Source organism: Procambarus clarkii, chromosome 6 (assembly GCF_040958095.1).
Source record: "Procambarus clarkii isolate CNS0578487 chromosome 6, FALCON_Pclarkii_2.0, whole genome shotgun sequence".
Classification (NCBI taxonomy): domain Eukaryota; kingdom Metazoa; phylum Arthropoda; class Malacostraca; order Decapoda; family Cambaridae; genus Procambarus; species Procambarus clarkii.
This window is the reverse complement of record NC_091155.1, coordinates 49,228,403-49,245,184: the sequence shown is the minus strand read 5'-3', so window position 1 is coordinate 49,245,184 and position 16,782 is coordinate 49,228,403.

The following is a 16,782-nucleotide window of genomic DNA, read 5'->3' as shown; positions in this document are numbered from 1 at the left end:
TCAGGCAGCTATCCAAACTCTCTTCTCCTTTCACCAATCAGCCCGGCAGATGTTGTGTCCATCATACACTCTCTAAAAACCAAGGCAGGGAACACCAGTGAAATTCCGTCCATTGTGTACAAGAGAGCCTCCCATGCCCTTGCCCCACCCATAGCACTACTGTTCAACAAATCTATAGAGTGTCACACCTTCCCTGATATCCTCAAAAAAGCAAGAGTAACGCCAGTCCATAAAGGAGGCAATCCGGCGGACATAAACAATTATAGACCAATATCAAATCTACCCATTCTATCAAAAATATTTGAAAAAATTATTTACAAACAGCTCTATTCCTACCTCGTAAAATTCGACATACTCAGCCCCTGCCAGTTTGGCTTCCGGTCCCAAAAGAGTACCAATGATGCAATCATTAGTCTCCTTGACATTATCTACTCAGCCCTTGACAAAAATGAGTTTCCGATTGGACTCTTCATTGACCTAAGAAAAGCCTTTGATACTGTTAATCACAACTACCTCTTATTTAAACTCCAGCATTATGGAATCCGAGGCCTTGCCCTTGACTACATCCGATCCTATCTTAGTGACAGACACCAATATGTAACCATCAATGATACAACTTCTTCCACTCTACCAATTACCGTTGGAGTGCCACAGGGCAGCATCTTAGGACCTCTTCTATTTCTTATATATATAAACGATCTGCCTAATGTCTCTAATATTCTCAAACCTATATTGTTTGCTGACGATACTACCCTTATCTACTCAAACCTCAACCCACATACACTAAATAATGTTGTGAATAATGAATTAAAAAAAGTCCACTTATGGATGTCAACGAACAAACTAACATTAAACATCGAAAAGACTTACTACATCTTATTTGGAAACAAATCATCAAATGCAATTCAGCTACAGATAGACAACATTAACATCAGTAATAAAAATGATGGCAAGTTTCTTGGCCTATTCCTAGACAAGAGACTCAACTTCAGCACCCACATTCAACACATAACTAAGAAAGTCTCTAAGACAGTTGGTATACTCTCCAAAATCAGATATTATGTTCCTAACTCTGCTCTCCTCTCACTATATTATGCACTAATCTACCCCTATCTTAATTATGGTATCTGTGCATGGGGGTCTACCACTGCAAACCACCTTAAGCCCATCATCACACAGCAAAAATCTGCTATCAGAATAATAACTAACTCTGCTTTCAGACAACACTCAGCTCCCTTGTTTAAATCTCTAAACTTGCTAAATATTAACTCCCTCCACACATTCTCTTGTGTCAACTACATTTACAAAACCCTGTTCTTAAATGCAAACCATGCTCTGAAACTCTCCCTGGACAGATGTAATAGGACCCATTATCACCACACCAGAAATAAATATCTCTTTGATATCCCCAGGGTCAAACTTAATCTGTGTAAACACTCTATGCAAATTAAGGGACCTAGTCTATGGAACTCACTCCATAGTGAATTGAAAAACTGTAAAACTTTTGCCTTATTTAAAAGCAAAACCAAAAAGTACCTAACTTCATCTATTTAGTTTCCTACACTGAGCTTTAATTTGCTCTGTACCTAGTGGTACCCAATCTCCTAATTTTTATGTAATATCAAACAACCTTATCATTGTGTTCATTGCTGTCTTCTTTTATGTGCTAGCCATATGCTGTATTGTGACTACCAATTTTTGTCAACTACCATTCAAGCTGTCATTGCAATCAATCTTATATTGTTTCTGCTGTATTGTGCCTACCAATTTGTTGTCAACTACCATTTTAAGCTGTCATTGCAATCAATCATAGCTACCTATGTGCTTTAATATACTGTACCTATAATTTTCTCTCATCTTTTTTTTTTCTTCATTCCATGTAATCTGTTATCATTTTTTTGTCTATAAATTTTGCAAGTATTTACCTCCTTAAAATTTTCTTAGATTAAGGACCTGCCCGAAACGCTGCGCGTGCTAGTGGCTTTACAAGACTGTAATTACCATAATTGTATCCTCACATTCCTTATGTACATTCTTGTATATGCATAAATAAATAAATAAATAAATAAATAAAGTTGATTCATAAAGTAACTTTTAAAAATAAAATTCAATCAAATAGACAAGGATCTGGTCGAGCAGTAAACTCCTCAGTCAGATTTGGGTCCCACATGTACCCAACAGCAGGTCAAGGAAACACTTTTTCAAAGGTGCCAGGTGGTAAAGAGAGTAATATGAAACCCAAAGAGGATCACACTAGTAATAAGCCTCACCCAGAGTTGAAACAGTGTTCCTACTGCCATAGAAGGGGTCATGTTGTTAAGAGTTGTTGGTTTCTCCACCCAGAAAAGAGGCCTATGGCACTCACAATGTGTGATGGGAGGAAAACCAAAGGTGTAACAAAAATAATGGGGAAAAAAGCACTTGCTATAAATAATTTTGGAGAGTTTATATCAAATGGGAAATTACAGTGTGCAAATGGTTTGTGGCATGATGTTAAAATTTTGAGGGATACAGGAGCATCCCAATCTTTATTATTAGAGAGTGTCTTAGAATATATACAGTCTACAGAGACTGGAGAGGTAATGATTATACAGGAAATCACAGGAGATTTCCAGACTGTACACTTGAGAGAAGTAAACCTAGACTGTGATTTTATTAATGGCAAAAGTTTAGTAGGTGTTAGTCCTAAATTACCAGTTGCTGGCATTGATCTAATTGTGGGGAATGATCTTGCTGGTATTAGAGTTAAAAGAGATGACCACCCAATAATGCTAACTAAGCCAGAGGCGATTAGGGCATGGGCAGATCCTGAGGACAAGGTAATGTACCCAGCATGTGCCGTGACCCAGTCAAAATCAGAATCTCAAATATCACAAACTCCCAATAATGTAAGTCAGGAGACAAAATTAGAGGTTAACAAATCAAATTGTGAAGTGGATCTTTGCGACACTTTTATGGCCAAGTTGGAAGAAGCAGATGGGAACAGGAAGGGGAGCACCTCCACCAAACCACCTAGGAAAAGGGGTAGGGGAGAGTGTAGTCCAGTTATCACATCTGGCTCTTCAGACTTGAGATCAAAATCAAATTTTATTCATCAGCAAAGAACTGATCTTACGTTGACTGACTTGCATAATAAGGCAGTAACTGAACTAGAAGCAGAATCGGAGGCTATGACTTATTACTACACTAAAGAGGTGTTGATGCGGAAGTGGAGACCTAGGAGCTCACCTGTGTCACACACTTGGGAGGTAGTTAATCAAGTAGTCCTACCGAGGGGTTATAGAGAAAAAGTGCTAAGTGTAGCCCATGATTCACCAATAGGCGGTCATCAGGGTATTGCAAAAACATATAATAAAATAAGCAAGTACTTTACCTGGCCTGGATTAAAGAAAGATGTCATCCAGTATTGTAATTAATGTCCAGTATGTATAAAAACTGGCAAACCAAACCAGGTAATACCAAAACCTCCTTTACAGCCAATTGTGGTGGCCGAGGAACCCTTTACCCATATTATCGTTGATGTAGTAGGCCCATTGCCTAGAACCAAGAGTGGTAATATGTATATCATCACCATGATGTGTCAGACTACACGCTTTCCTGAGGCATTCCCTGTGAGAAATGCTACAACGAAAGTGGTAGTAAGGCACATAATGAAATTTTGTACTATTTTTGGTTTTTCAAAAGTAATACAGACAGATAATGGGAAAAATTTCACTTCTAAAGGTTTCAGCAGTTTTGTGGGGAGTTTGGCATCCTCCATAAGACATCCACTACATCCGGAGAGCCAAGGTGCTTTGGAAAGGATGCACCAAATCCGTAAGCAAATGCTGAGAACCAGTTGCATGGAAACTGGCAGAGACTGGGATGATGGTACGATTTTTGCGGTACGACCACAAGGAATGGTACGATTTTTGCGAAGAAAGAAGCTACAGGAAAAAGATATGAAATAAAATGTGACCAACAACTCCTGGCCTTCTTAAGTGATTGTGGTATATCTGAAAACCTGAACCCGACCAATGCCAGTACTTAAAATAACTCTTTCAGTGCCTGAGCCTAACCTAACTTAATCTAACTTTGTCTAAGGTGCTGTCTCTGCCTTACCATTTACCTGATGTTCTCCTATTCATATAATTTCCTAAATAATCCATCAAGTCTCCATGCACTTATGCAAGCATCTACCTCAGTTTCATTGTAAAATTTTACTCTTAAATCTAATCTTACCCTATTCCAATTATATTTTAAATTTAATTGTATTGATCTATGTCATTTATTGAATTCAATTATTGATCTAATTTTTGTTCTTTTAATTAAGTTCATACTAATTATAAGTTAAAACTAAGCTTAATAAAATTTATTATCTTTAAGATTATTTTACTTTACAATTATCATTTGTCAAATTTTTTTATATATTCATCTTGACAGTCTCTACTGATTTTTTGTTCTCTCCGCCAAACTTGTGTATCCTCCATGGCTATCTAGTGACCTTAATTCTACCTCTAATTGTTTCAATTCCTTGTTTGCTTGCATTTATTGTTGTGTCTTGCCATAATTATTCTCTAATTTAGCAGACTCAATACTTTGTAAGCTCTTATTGTATTGTTATATTATTATATTGTGTTTTGCTATAATTACTTCCTATTTTACAGCAGATTTGTTTTTCATCTGTTCATGTAATTGCTTATCTTATTGTATTGTGACATTCTTTTCTATATTGATATATATTTTCTGTCTATTGTTACTTACAGTGTACCTGAGAGTACCTGTAAGCAATCTACCTCATTTTTCATTTTTGCTCATTTTTTTGTATTGCTTAGTCTTGTTTATATTTTTGTTTTGTATATCTATATCTTGTGTTTTGCATAGTCCATGTTTATATGTTTTTTTCTTTAATCTCATTCATTACCTAGGTTTCCTAGCCTAGCCATACTCCCTTACTCCATTGTACCCCTGTAAGCCCCTTTTGTGTTTGTTTGGTACAGTATTGTGTACATTTATTTCTTTTTGTTTTTCTTGTTTTTCCTGCAATCAGCTTTTTTTATGCAGTCAAGTATAGACCCAGAACTTAACCTCTTATCCACTATCTATGACAATAATCACTTTAATGATCTAAATTGCAGATATTTTGCAGCACATGATGTAAACAATGTATTAACTCATAGTCACAATATCTCTGTAATCAATTTGAACGTTAGATCCCTAGGTAAACACTTCGATGATGTTAGTGCCTTGATTGAAGCTATTGACAACAAATTCTCTTTTATTATACTTACTGAAACATGGTTGAAAGATGCTACTACTCAACTCTTTAACATGCCTAACTACTCAGCAATCCACAACTGTCGTCAACTTCAGAGAGGTGGTGGCACTGCTCTTTACTACCACCAAGAACTAACATGTTTAAATGAAATTAGAACTAGAGACTGCTATGGGGAGTATATCTTCGCCAGCTTCAGAGTCAAGGGTGCCGAGTCTATCCTATCTGTGGGTGCAGTTTATAGAATTCCTAACACTGATGTGTCCGAATTCAACTCAAACCTTAGAAATCTAATAATTGATAACAGACTGAACAAAAACCACCTAATTATCGCAGGGGACTTTAATATTGACCTCTGCGAGCCAGAACACCCTACTGCTGTTAGCTTCCTCTACTGTATGAATTCCTGCTTCCTCATACCCTTAATCACTAGACCTATTAGAATCACTGATAGCACTGCCACGACTCTAGATCACATCTGGACAAATATAACCTCTCCGCTTACTTCAGGTATAATCACCGATAGCACTACAGACCATTACCCCACATTCCTCTTAACTAACATTAGCAAACCACCTCTTGAGTCAAGAGAGATACGTTTTAGACTACACAATGAAACTGCTATAGACAATTTTATAACTGCTACTGATAATGTCAACTGGGAGTCCGAGTTAGGTAACATAGAGGACATCAACCTAGCAGTTCAATCTTTTCTTCAAAAAACTCTTAGCCTTTATAATACCCACTGTCCTATGCTTACAAAACAAGTCACAACCAAAAGGCTTCACAATCCCTGGCTTACAAAGGGAATACTTAAATCTATTAATAAAAAACATGACCTTGAGAAAAAGTATAGGTTAGGAATTGTCTCCAAAGAATTCTCAAAGAATTACTCATTATTGCTATCTAAGATAATAAGACGAGCCAAAACTAAATACTACGAAGATAAATTTACCCAAATAAAGGGCAACATTAAACAAACATGGAGAACAATTTCACAAATATTGGGATCAAAGAAGTCTTTAAATAACAAACCGACTCTCCTGTCTAATAACGATGGTCAGCTTTCAGCCTCTGATTCTGCTATTGAGTTCAATAGGTTCTTCTCTTCCACTGGTTCATCCCTTGCTAATGATATTCCATCTTCCAGTACTGACATTAAGGACTATCTTACAGGGAACTATCCCCAGTCTCTGTACCTAAAGCCTATTAATTCCATCGACGCCAATGAGATAATCCTTTCCCTTAAAACCAAGTCTGGTGCCCTTGAGGAGATACCAACTTTAATCTACAAAAAAGCCTCCAGATCTTTAGCCCCTGCTATTGTTTTGCTCTTCAACAAGTCACTTGAACTCCAAACCTTTCCAGATATTCGAAAAAAAAGCGAGAGTAACGCCTGTCCACAAATGTGGTGATCTCACAGATGTTAACAACTACAGACCTATATCAGTCCTGCCAAACTTGTCAAAATTTTTTGAAAAACTAATCTATAAGCAGTTTTACTCATATCTAGCCAAACTCAATATACTTAGCCCTTGCCAATATGGCTTCAGGCCCAAAAAAAGCACTAACGATGCACTTATTAGTATGCTTAACTCGATTCATACAGCTCTTGATAAAAATGAATTCCCTGATGGGTTATTTGTGGACCTGCGTAAAGCTTTCGATACTGTCAACCGCCAAAACCTTCTTCTTGAATTACATCATTATGGTGTCAGAGGACACTCCCTACAATACCTCAAATCCTACCTTACTGACAGGCTCCAATGTGTTTCTGTGAATAATACAATTTCTCCCACCCTACCCATCAACATTGGTGTTCCCCAGGGCAGCATACTTGGCCCTCTCCTCTTTCTCATCTACATTAATGACCTTCCAAATGCCTCCCAACACCTCAAACCAATCCTATTTGCTGACGACACAACCTTCATTTACTCCAGTCCTGATCCCCTTGCTCTAAATGCCACAGTAAATACTGAGCTAAATAAAGTCCATCTATGGCTAACTGCCAACAAACTCACCCTTAACATTGACAAAACTTTCTATATTCTGTTTGGCAATAAATCCTCTAATCAAATAAATCTCAAAATAAACAATACCCAAATTTGTAACAAATTAGATGGCAAATTCCTTGGCATTCTCATTGACCACAAGCTGAATTTCCAGGGACACATTCTAAACATATCAAAAAAAGTTTCAAAAACTGTGGGCATTCTTTCTAAGATCAGATATTATGTACCACGCCCTGCCCTGGTGACTCTCTATTACTCCCTTATCTATCCATATCTCAACTATTTTATTTGTGCTTGGGGCTCTACTACCCAAAATCACTCACGTCCTCTAATTACTCAACACAAAGCTGCTATTAGGACAATATCCAATTCCGTCCCCAGACATCACTCGGTACCCCTACTCAAATCCCTGAATATGTTAGACATTAAGTCACTGCACATTCTCTCATGTGTACTATACATATATAAAACGCTAAACTGTAATGCCAATCCTGATCTCAAAAGCTTCATAGAAGGTTGTAACAGAACCCATGAGCACCACACCAGAAATAAATACAGTTTTGATATTCCTAGAGTACGACTTAATCAAACCAGAAATGCTCTACAAATCAAGGGGCCCAGAAAGTGGAATGACCTTCCCAACGATGTTAAAGACAGTACCTCTCTCAACCAGTTTAAGTTAAAAACGAAGCTATACCTAATAAATTCCCTGTAACCTACCTTACCCCTCTATTGTCAACCCATGTATGTTTTTTGTTTTTTTTTTGTTTTTCAAATCAACGCTGTTTTAATGTAATTTTCTGTAATAATTTGTAATTGTATTTGTGCTGTTTTTTCAACAATGTTCCCCCCTCTTTTACCTCTATTTTTATTTGTACTCAACGCATTTTTTTCTTTTTACCCATTAGTTTTAAGCTTTAGTCAGTAGTGTTTTTTCCTGCCCGAAACGCTTTGCGTAATAGTGGCTTTAGGCATTGTATGTACTAGCTCTTATCTATAAAGCCAACAAACTTTGTAAAATCTCTTTATGTATGTACCTTTGCCTAAATAAAAATTATTAAATTATTATATTAAATGGTCTTCCACTGATGCTCATGGCATTGAGGGATACTTATCAGGAGTCCCTGGGGTGTTCACCCAACTCATTAGTTTTTGGCCATGAGGTGAGAAGTCCGCTAACCATCTTAAGAGATAAGTTGGTTGGAAATCCAAAGAGTGTTGTGCAGGTAAACTATATTCATGACTTACAAGATAAGTTAAATAAAAACAGGGCTAAAGCCTTAATTCATCTTAAAGATGCTCAAGGAAAAATGAAGGCACAGTACGATAAAAAGACAAAACAACGACATTTTGAGGCAGGTGATAAAGTGGTGGTACTAATGGCACGACAGGGACTAACATTGTTGCATAGGTCCCAAGGTTCTTATACAGTGATAAAGAAACTCAGTCCCACCAATTATGTAATCCAAACACCTGATCTCAATAGAAAGGAAATAGTAGTGCATGTGAATAGAATGAAACTAACACAGAAGGGAACTACCAATACCAACCAGGTGCTTAGTGTAGCCCATGTAGATGAGAATAATGGGGAATGTGATTTTAATAGTGTACCTAATGCTCATGTACCTTATTTTAGCAATGGGGAGTGGTTAGCTAATGTCCAGAAAATGGTGGAACATTTGTCATCAGAGCAGAAGCAGGACTTGGAGCAGTTGCTGAATTCTCATACAGACATCTTTGGCGATACTCCCACCCAGACTACAGTTATTCACCACGACATCGAGGTGACTGACAACCAACCAGTCAAGTCACACCCATATAGAGTCAACCCTACCAAGTTGAATCTCATCCGGAAAGAAGTCGACTACATGCTTCAACATGGAATGGTGAGACCTAGCAGCAGCAGTTGGAGTAGTCCTTGTATTCTGGTTCCAAAGAAGGATGGAACTCACAGGTTGGTCATTGACTACCGAAAGCTAAATGTAATGACTGTTGATGATAACTTTCCAATACCTAGATTAGATGATTGTATTATATAAATAAATAAATATGTTTATTCAGGTAAGGTACATACATACAAGTGATGTTACATTAATGGATCAAATATATAGATAGAGCTAGTACATACAGTGCCTAAAGCCACTATTACGCAATGCGTTTCGGGCAGGAAAAACATTAATATCTAGAACTTAATACTAATTGAGCATAAAGAATAAAATGTGTTGAGAACAAATACAAATAAAGATAAAAAAAAAAGGGGGAACATGACTGAAAAGCAGCACAAATACAATAGGTTGACAGTGTTCATTAAAAAAAAAATAACAGACATGGGTTGACAATAGAGGGGTAAGGTAGGTTACAGGGAATTTATTAGGTAGTGTTTAGTTTTTATCTTAAACTGGTTGAGAGAGGTACAGTCTTTAACATGGTTGGGAAGGTCATTCCACTTTCTGGGCCCCTTGATTTGTAGAGCATTTCTAGTTTGATTAAGTCGTACTCTAGGAATATCAAAACTGTATTTATTTCTGGTGTAGTGCTCATGGGTTCTGTTACAACCTTCTGTGAAGCTTTTAAGATCAGGATTGGCATTATAGTTTAGCGTTTTATATAAGTATAATACACATGAGAGAATGTGCAGTGACTTAATGTCTAACATATTCAGAGATTTGAGTAGGGGTACCGAGTGATGTCTGGGGCCAGAGTTGGATATTGTCCTAATAGCAGCTTTGAGTTGAGTAATTAGAGGACGTGAGTGATTTTGGGTAGTAGAGCCCCAAGCACAAATACCATAGTTGAGATATGGATAGATAAGGGAGTAATAGAGAGTCACCAGGGCAGGGCGTGGTACATAATATCTGATCTTAGAAAGAATGCCCACAGTTTTTGAAACTTTTTTTGATATATTTAGAATGTGTCCCTGGAAATTCAGCTTGTGGTCAATGAGAATGCCAAGGAATTTGCCATCTAATTTGTTACAAATTTGGGTATTGTTTATTTTGAGATTTATTTGATTAGAGGATTTATTCCCAAACAGAATATAGAAAGTTTTGTCAATGTTAAGGGTGAGTTTGTTGGCAGTTAGCCAAAGATGGACTTTATTTAGCTCAGTATTTACTGTGGCATTTAGAGCAAGGGGGTCAGGACTGGAGTAAAAGAAGGTTGTGTCGTCATCAAATAGAATTGGTTTGAGGTGTTGGGAGGCATTTGGAAGGTCATTAATGTAGATGAGAAAGAGGAGAGGGCAAGTATGCTGCCCTTAGGAACACCAATGTTGATGGGTAGGGTGGGAGAAATTGTATTATTCACAGAAACATATTGGAGCCTGTCAGTAAGGTAGGATTTGAGGTATTGCAGGGAGTGTCCTCTGACTCCATAATGATGTAATTTAAGAAGAAGGTTTTGGTGGTTGACAGTGTCAAAAGCTTTACGCAGGTCCACAAATAACCCAACAGGGAACTCATTTTTATCAAGAGCTGTATGAATCGAGTTAAGCATACTAATAAGTGCATCGTTAGTGCTTTTTTTGGGTCTGAAGCCATATTGGCAAGGGCTAAGTATATTGTGTGTGGCTAGATATGAGTAAAGCTGCTTATAGATTAATTTTTCAAAAATTTTTGATACGTTTGGCAGGATTGATATAGGTCTGTAGTTGTTAACATCTGTGAGATCACCACATTTGTGGACAGGCGTTACTCTCGCTTTTTTAGAATATCTGGAAAGGTTTGGAGTTCAAGTGACTTGTTGAAGAGCAAAGCAATAGCAGGGGCTAAAGATCTGGAGGCTTTTTTGTAAATTAAAGTTGGTATCTCCTCAAGGGCACCAGACTTGGTTTTAAGGGAAAGGATTAACTCATTGACGTTAGTGGAATTAATAGGCTTTAGGTACAGAAACTGTGGATAGTTACCTGTAAGATAGTCCTTAATGTCAGTACTGGAAGATGGAATATCATTTGCAAGGGATGAACCAATGGAAGAGAAGAACCTATTGAACTCAATAGCAGAATCAGAGGCTGAAAGCTGACCATCGTTATTGGACAAGAGTGTTGGTTTGTTATTTAAAGACTTCTTTGATCCCAATATTTGTGAAATTGTGCTCCAAGTTTGTTTAATGTTGCTCTTTATTTGGGTAAATTTATCTTCGTAGTATTTAGTTTTGGCTCGTCTAATTATCTTAGATTGCAATAATGAGTAATTCTTTGACAGTGTTGGTAAAGCCAAGTTTGTAACCAAACTAGATTTGTCAAAAGGGTGCTGGCAAATTTTTTAGTGTCAGAGTGGTTGACAAATGGAATGCATTAGGAAGCAATGTGGTGGAGGCTGACTCCATACACAGTTTCAAGTGTTGATATGATAGAGCCCAATAGGCTCAGGAACCTGTACACCTGTTGATTGACGGTTGAGAGGCGGGACCAAAGAGCCAGAGCTCAACCCCCGCAAGCACAACTAGGTGAGTACAACTAGGTGAGTAAATTCCTTTAACACCAAGAGCTCGGGAGATGAGTGCATTTATAACTGCAGATGGGTTGTATGAATTCACTGTAATGCCTTTTGGGCTGAAAAATGCCCCAGCAACTTTCCAACGTCTTATGAACTTAGTGTTAAAGACATACCACAATGTAGAGCTTACTTGGATGATATTGTAATTTTTCACAATAATTGGGAGGACCATATGAAAGGTTTGGCTAAACTATTAAAACGCTTAAGGGAGGCTAATTTAACTGTAAACTTACATAAATGTACTTTTACTAGAGCTAGTATTTTACTTAGGATATGAAGTGGGAAATGGGAAGGTGTTACCACTCAAAAATAAAGTAAATGATATATTAGAGTATCCAGTGTTGACTAGCAAGAAGGAGGTACAAAGATATCTAGGAATGTGTGCTTATTATAGGAAGTTCTGTAAAAATTTTGCAGCTCCTTTGACAAACTTGCTATGTAAAAATGTAAAGTTTAGATGGTCTCAGGTATGTCAGGATGCATTTACTAAACTAAAAGGAATGTTGTCATCTGGTCCAGTGTTAGCTACTCCTGACTACTCTAAGCCATTCAAACTATATATAGATGTTTCGGACTGGGGTGCTGGTTCTGTGCTAATGCAAGAAGATGATGAGGGTATTAATCATCCAATACATTACTATTCTAAACAATTTACTAAATGTCAACAGAATTACTCCACAGTGGAGAAGGAGGCTTTATCATTATTACTAGCTGTTAAAAAATTTGACATTTATTTATCAGCCAATACTGTTGAAGTGTTTACTGACCACAACCCCTTAACATTTATTGATAGCATGAAGAATTCCAACCAGAGAATATTAAGGTGGTCTTTATTGCTGCCAGAGTACAATTTGGTCATCAAGCATATTCCAGGAAAATTAAATGTAGTAGCAGATGCACTTTCTAGATTGCCAAAACCTGGGGTGACTTAGGGTTGTACTATTGCACAGAGATGTATATATTATTGTGTATCTAGTGTTTATTATATATCATTTACTGTTTCTTTACAATTACTATGAAATCTGTTTGAGGTGTTAATTTTATGTGAAAAAAAGTGAAATTCCTTTAAGAATTTCCCTTTTTTTCTCTATGGCTTAGGAGGGGTGTTACGAACCTTACCTCCTGTGGAGGTTGGTTTCGCTTGTAAAATGTTGGTGGACACAAGGAGAGTGCATATTAATATAAATCCCCAGCTGAGATCAGAGAGGCCGCGAGTCATCATTATTACTCAGCCCAGTAAAGTAGCGCCTTCTCAGCTGGAGATCATCAGAAATAATGTGAACTTGAATAGCTTTACTATGTAAGGGAAAAATGAACTCTATAAAAATGTATGCATGGGGGAATATAGTAAATAAAATCATTAATGTGTTTGATAGCATATGTAAAGAGTAGAGTATTAAGGGCGATGAGGCAAGAGAGGTGGACGCCATCTTGACTGAAGGGGGAGGTGTATCGCTGCCGACCGTTCCTGCTATTTGAGGGGTTTTCTCTGGCCGTTCAGTCAGATAAGCCTATCCTTGTCTATATCCAGGGTTGCAAGATTGGGTAGAGTAATATTGCAGAAGTTGGAGAGGTTTTATAAGAGTCCAGGTTTCCTAGAGGCAAAAATATATGTGTCGTTGGATGATAGGGGTTTGTGGCTGGGTGCATGACACAAGGAATAGGACAGTGAGCCGTGGGGTGGTCAGAGCCACTTGAGTTATGATACATAGTGATCTTATGTTGTAAGGAGAACGCCTTGTTAAATGTAATCCTGTGACTTGTACGTATAAATTTGTGACTCGTGTACTAGGCTGTTTCCCTTACTCCTCATACTCCCTAGACAACTTTGTAAGGACCACCACCACCAAACTTGCCTGAATTTTCAGAGTCAGACCCTGAAAGGTTTTTCAACCATTTTCAGAGACTGGCCATGTCCATGAACTGGCCAGAGGAAGAGTGGGTGAAAATCCTACAAGGAAGACTTAGAGTGAAAGCCCAAGATATTTTTATAAACGTGCCTGATTACGAGTGTTTTCAGTATAGTAAAGTCAAGGAACGAATTTTGAAGGCATATGAAATTTCGCCTGAAGCTCATCCACCAAGCTTATCGCAACCTTAGGCCTACTCACAACCAACCTCTCACTGAATTTGCAAATGATCAAATCAGACTGTTCGAAAAATGGATTCGCTTAGCTAAAGCCGAAACATACGAGGCACTCAAATATGTAGTTTTAACGGAAAACTTTATAGATAATATGCCACAGAATGTAGCACGGTACCTTAGAGAGAGGACGGGGGTAGATACTAATATTATGGATTTGGCCAAGATGGCAGAAAACTAACAGTTGGTGGGCAAAAGGCCCAATAAAAATAATTATAGCCCACATAGTAACAAAACTTATACCCACATCCAGTCCAGACCAGCCCATTCTAACCCTTTAACTAATGCACCTTCTGTTTCAGACAAAACTAACCCTGTTAAATTGTCTAACCCCACGGCACCCAAGGGTGAACCAAAGGGAAATCCTGTTAGTAATGTCTCTTCTCCCCGACGAGTCTGTGGTCACTGTAAACGTGCAAACCACGTTACTAGCCGTTGTTGGCAACTGCACCCAGAAAAAAGACCCAATGCTCTTGTTGTGACACAGGGCTTGAGGCCTTCTGAAGGGTTAGGGAGTAAGACCTCCAACCCACAGTGATTGGACCTGCTTACTCCATTCTTGTCGAAGGGGAGACTGTTGTCTGAGGGTTTTTCCTGGAAGGACTGTGGTGATCTTCCGAGACACCAGTGCCATCCAGACTTTAATCTTGTAGAGTGCGTTGCAAGGTGCCAACACTCGACACTGGAGAGGTAGTACTAGTCGAGGGTGTCACTAGTAATACTCGAGCAGTATCCCTCCATAAGGTTACCCTGGAATCTGATTTCCACAAGGGTGTTTGTACAGTCGGAGTCACTTCTTACCTACCCTTCCCTAATGTTGATGTAATATTAGGTAATGATCTAGCAGGGGATAAGGTAGGGGACTCCAGACTGCTTATTATGTTGCCTATCACAATAATAACAAATTCTGCTTTCAGACAGTACTCAGCCCCCTTGTTTAACTCCCTAAACATGTTAAACATAATCTCACTCCACAAATTCTCTTGTATCAACTACATTTACAAAACCCTGTTCTTAAATGCAAATCCTGCTCTGAAACTCTCCCTGGACAGATGTAACAGGACCCGTTATCACCACACCAGAAATAAATATCTCTTTGTTATCCCCAGAGTCAAACTTAATCTGTGTAAACACTCTATGCAAATAAAGGAACTCAGGCTATGGAACTCACTCCCTAATGAATTGAAAAGCTGTCCAACTTTTGCGTCATTCAAAAATAAAACTAAAAAGTACCGAATTTCATCTTCATAGTTTTTACCTTGTTGGTTTAAAATTGCACTGTATCTATTGCTCCATAATCTCCCAATCTTTATGTACCCAATCCAAACATCTTTACCATTGTGATCATTGCTGTCTTCTTATATGTGCTATCAATCTGCTTTATGGTGCCTATTAATCTTGTTTAAATTACCAATCAAGCTGTCAGTGTAATCAATCAGAGCTTTAGTATACCAATGTGCTTTAATATACTTACTAATCTCTCTCATCTCATTTTTTTCTTGCAATGTATTTGTTATCATTTTATTAATTCTGCTAGAATTTACCTACTTAAAATTATCTGTTAGATTAACCCTTAAACTGCGCAACGCACCTGCAGGCCCACGTCTGGTTTGCACCACGTGCCTCCGGGTAATTTTTATTTTTCACGTTCCATTCAAAACTCCCGCGACTACATGGGGTTAACATCAGCTTCCTCAGGGCTCTTGTAAACAGACGCCATCTTTAAAAAAAATCGTGGTCCTCATTCCCGGGTGTGGGAGCCTCAGTAGTGAGTGAGCAACCAAAGCTGGAGCTCGCAGCATGAGTGCACAGCACTGCTGTTCAGCGTGTGACAACAGCGTCGCCTAATAATGTCAAAATATATATATATAATTTGTATTATTTAGCCATGATAGTATTATAGAAGTGCCTGAGTGTGATAATGACTGGGGTATAATGTTCAAATATAAGTGATTCAATGCTGTTCACGATGTTCACAGCGCTAGCCACAGCACCACAGCATTATTTCGTCCATCTAGGAATCTTCAAATGACTTCTTAAGTTCCTTTTCAAAACAAACGTGTGGTCAATTATTCATTTACAGGAATTAGTGACCAGGATTGTGATAATAGCCAGATTGTGGTTATAATTAGCATGGTGCGTAGTATTGTGGAAAGAGGAATTTTGGTGAGGGAGGGAGAGAATTGAGGTAGCCTGACTGTGTGTTTGTGTGTGTGTGTGTAGCAGCCACTCTTGTTTTGCTCACTATACTAGCTTCGTGGTTTGCAATGGGAAACTCATATGTACATGGGTTTATACAGTGTGTGTATATAGTGTAAAAACAGCAACAGGAGAATGTTGAGAGGAACTATTTTGGTGAGGGAGATGACGTCGTAAGCGTGGCGTCTTCTGCTCTCTGCTGTGTGATTTCTCATGCAGTGTATGGTGGCCACTGTACTGTTTGGACACAATCCCAGCAAACACAGCACGTTTGTGGACGTTTTTAAATGGTGCCACAAAGGTAATACTGTAACTTTTGACATAAATACGTATTTCTGACATCCTTAAAACCAAAGGATATAACTAAAAACATATATTCTTGACATACAGGTTTACAGAGACACAGAGAGTATAAGAGTGACTGAGAGTGAGTAAGAGTGAGTGAGAGAGAGAGCAAGAGTGATTGAGAGTGAGTAAGAGTGACAGAGTGACTGAGAGTAAGAGTGTCTGAGTGAGTAAGAGTGAGAGTGAGTAAGAGTGACTGAGAGTGTGTAAGAGTGACTGACAGAGTAAGAGTGAGTGAGAGTAAGAGTGATTGAGAGTGAGTATAAGAGAAAGAGTGAGCATGAGAGTGGGTATGAGTGAGTGAGAGTGAGTAAGAGTAAGAATGATTGAGAG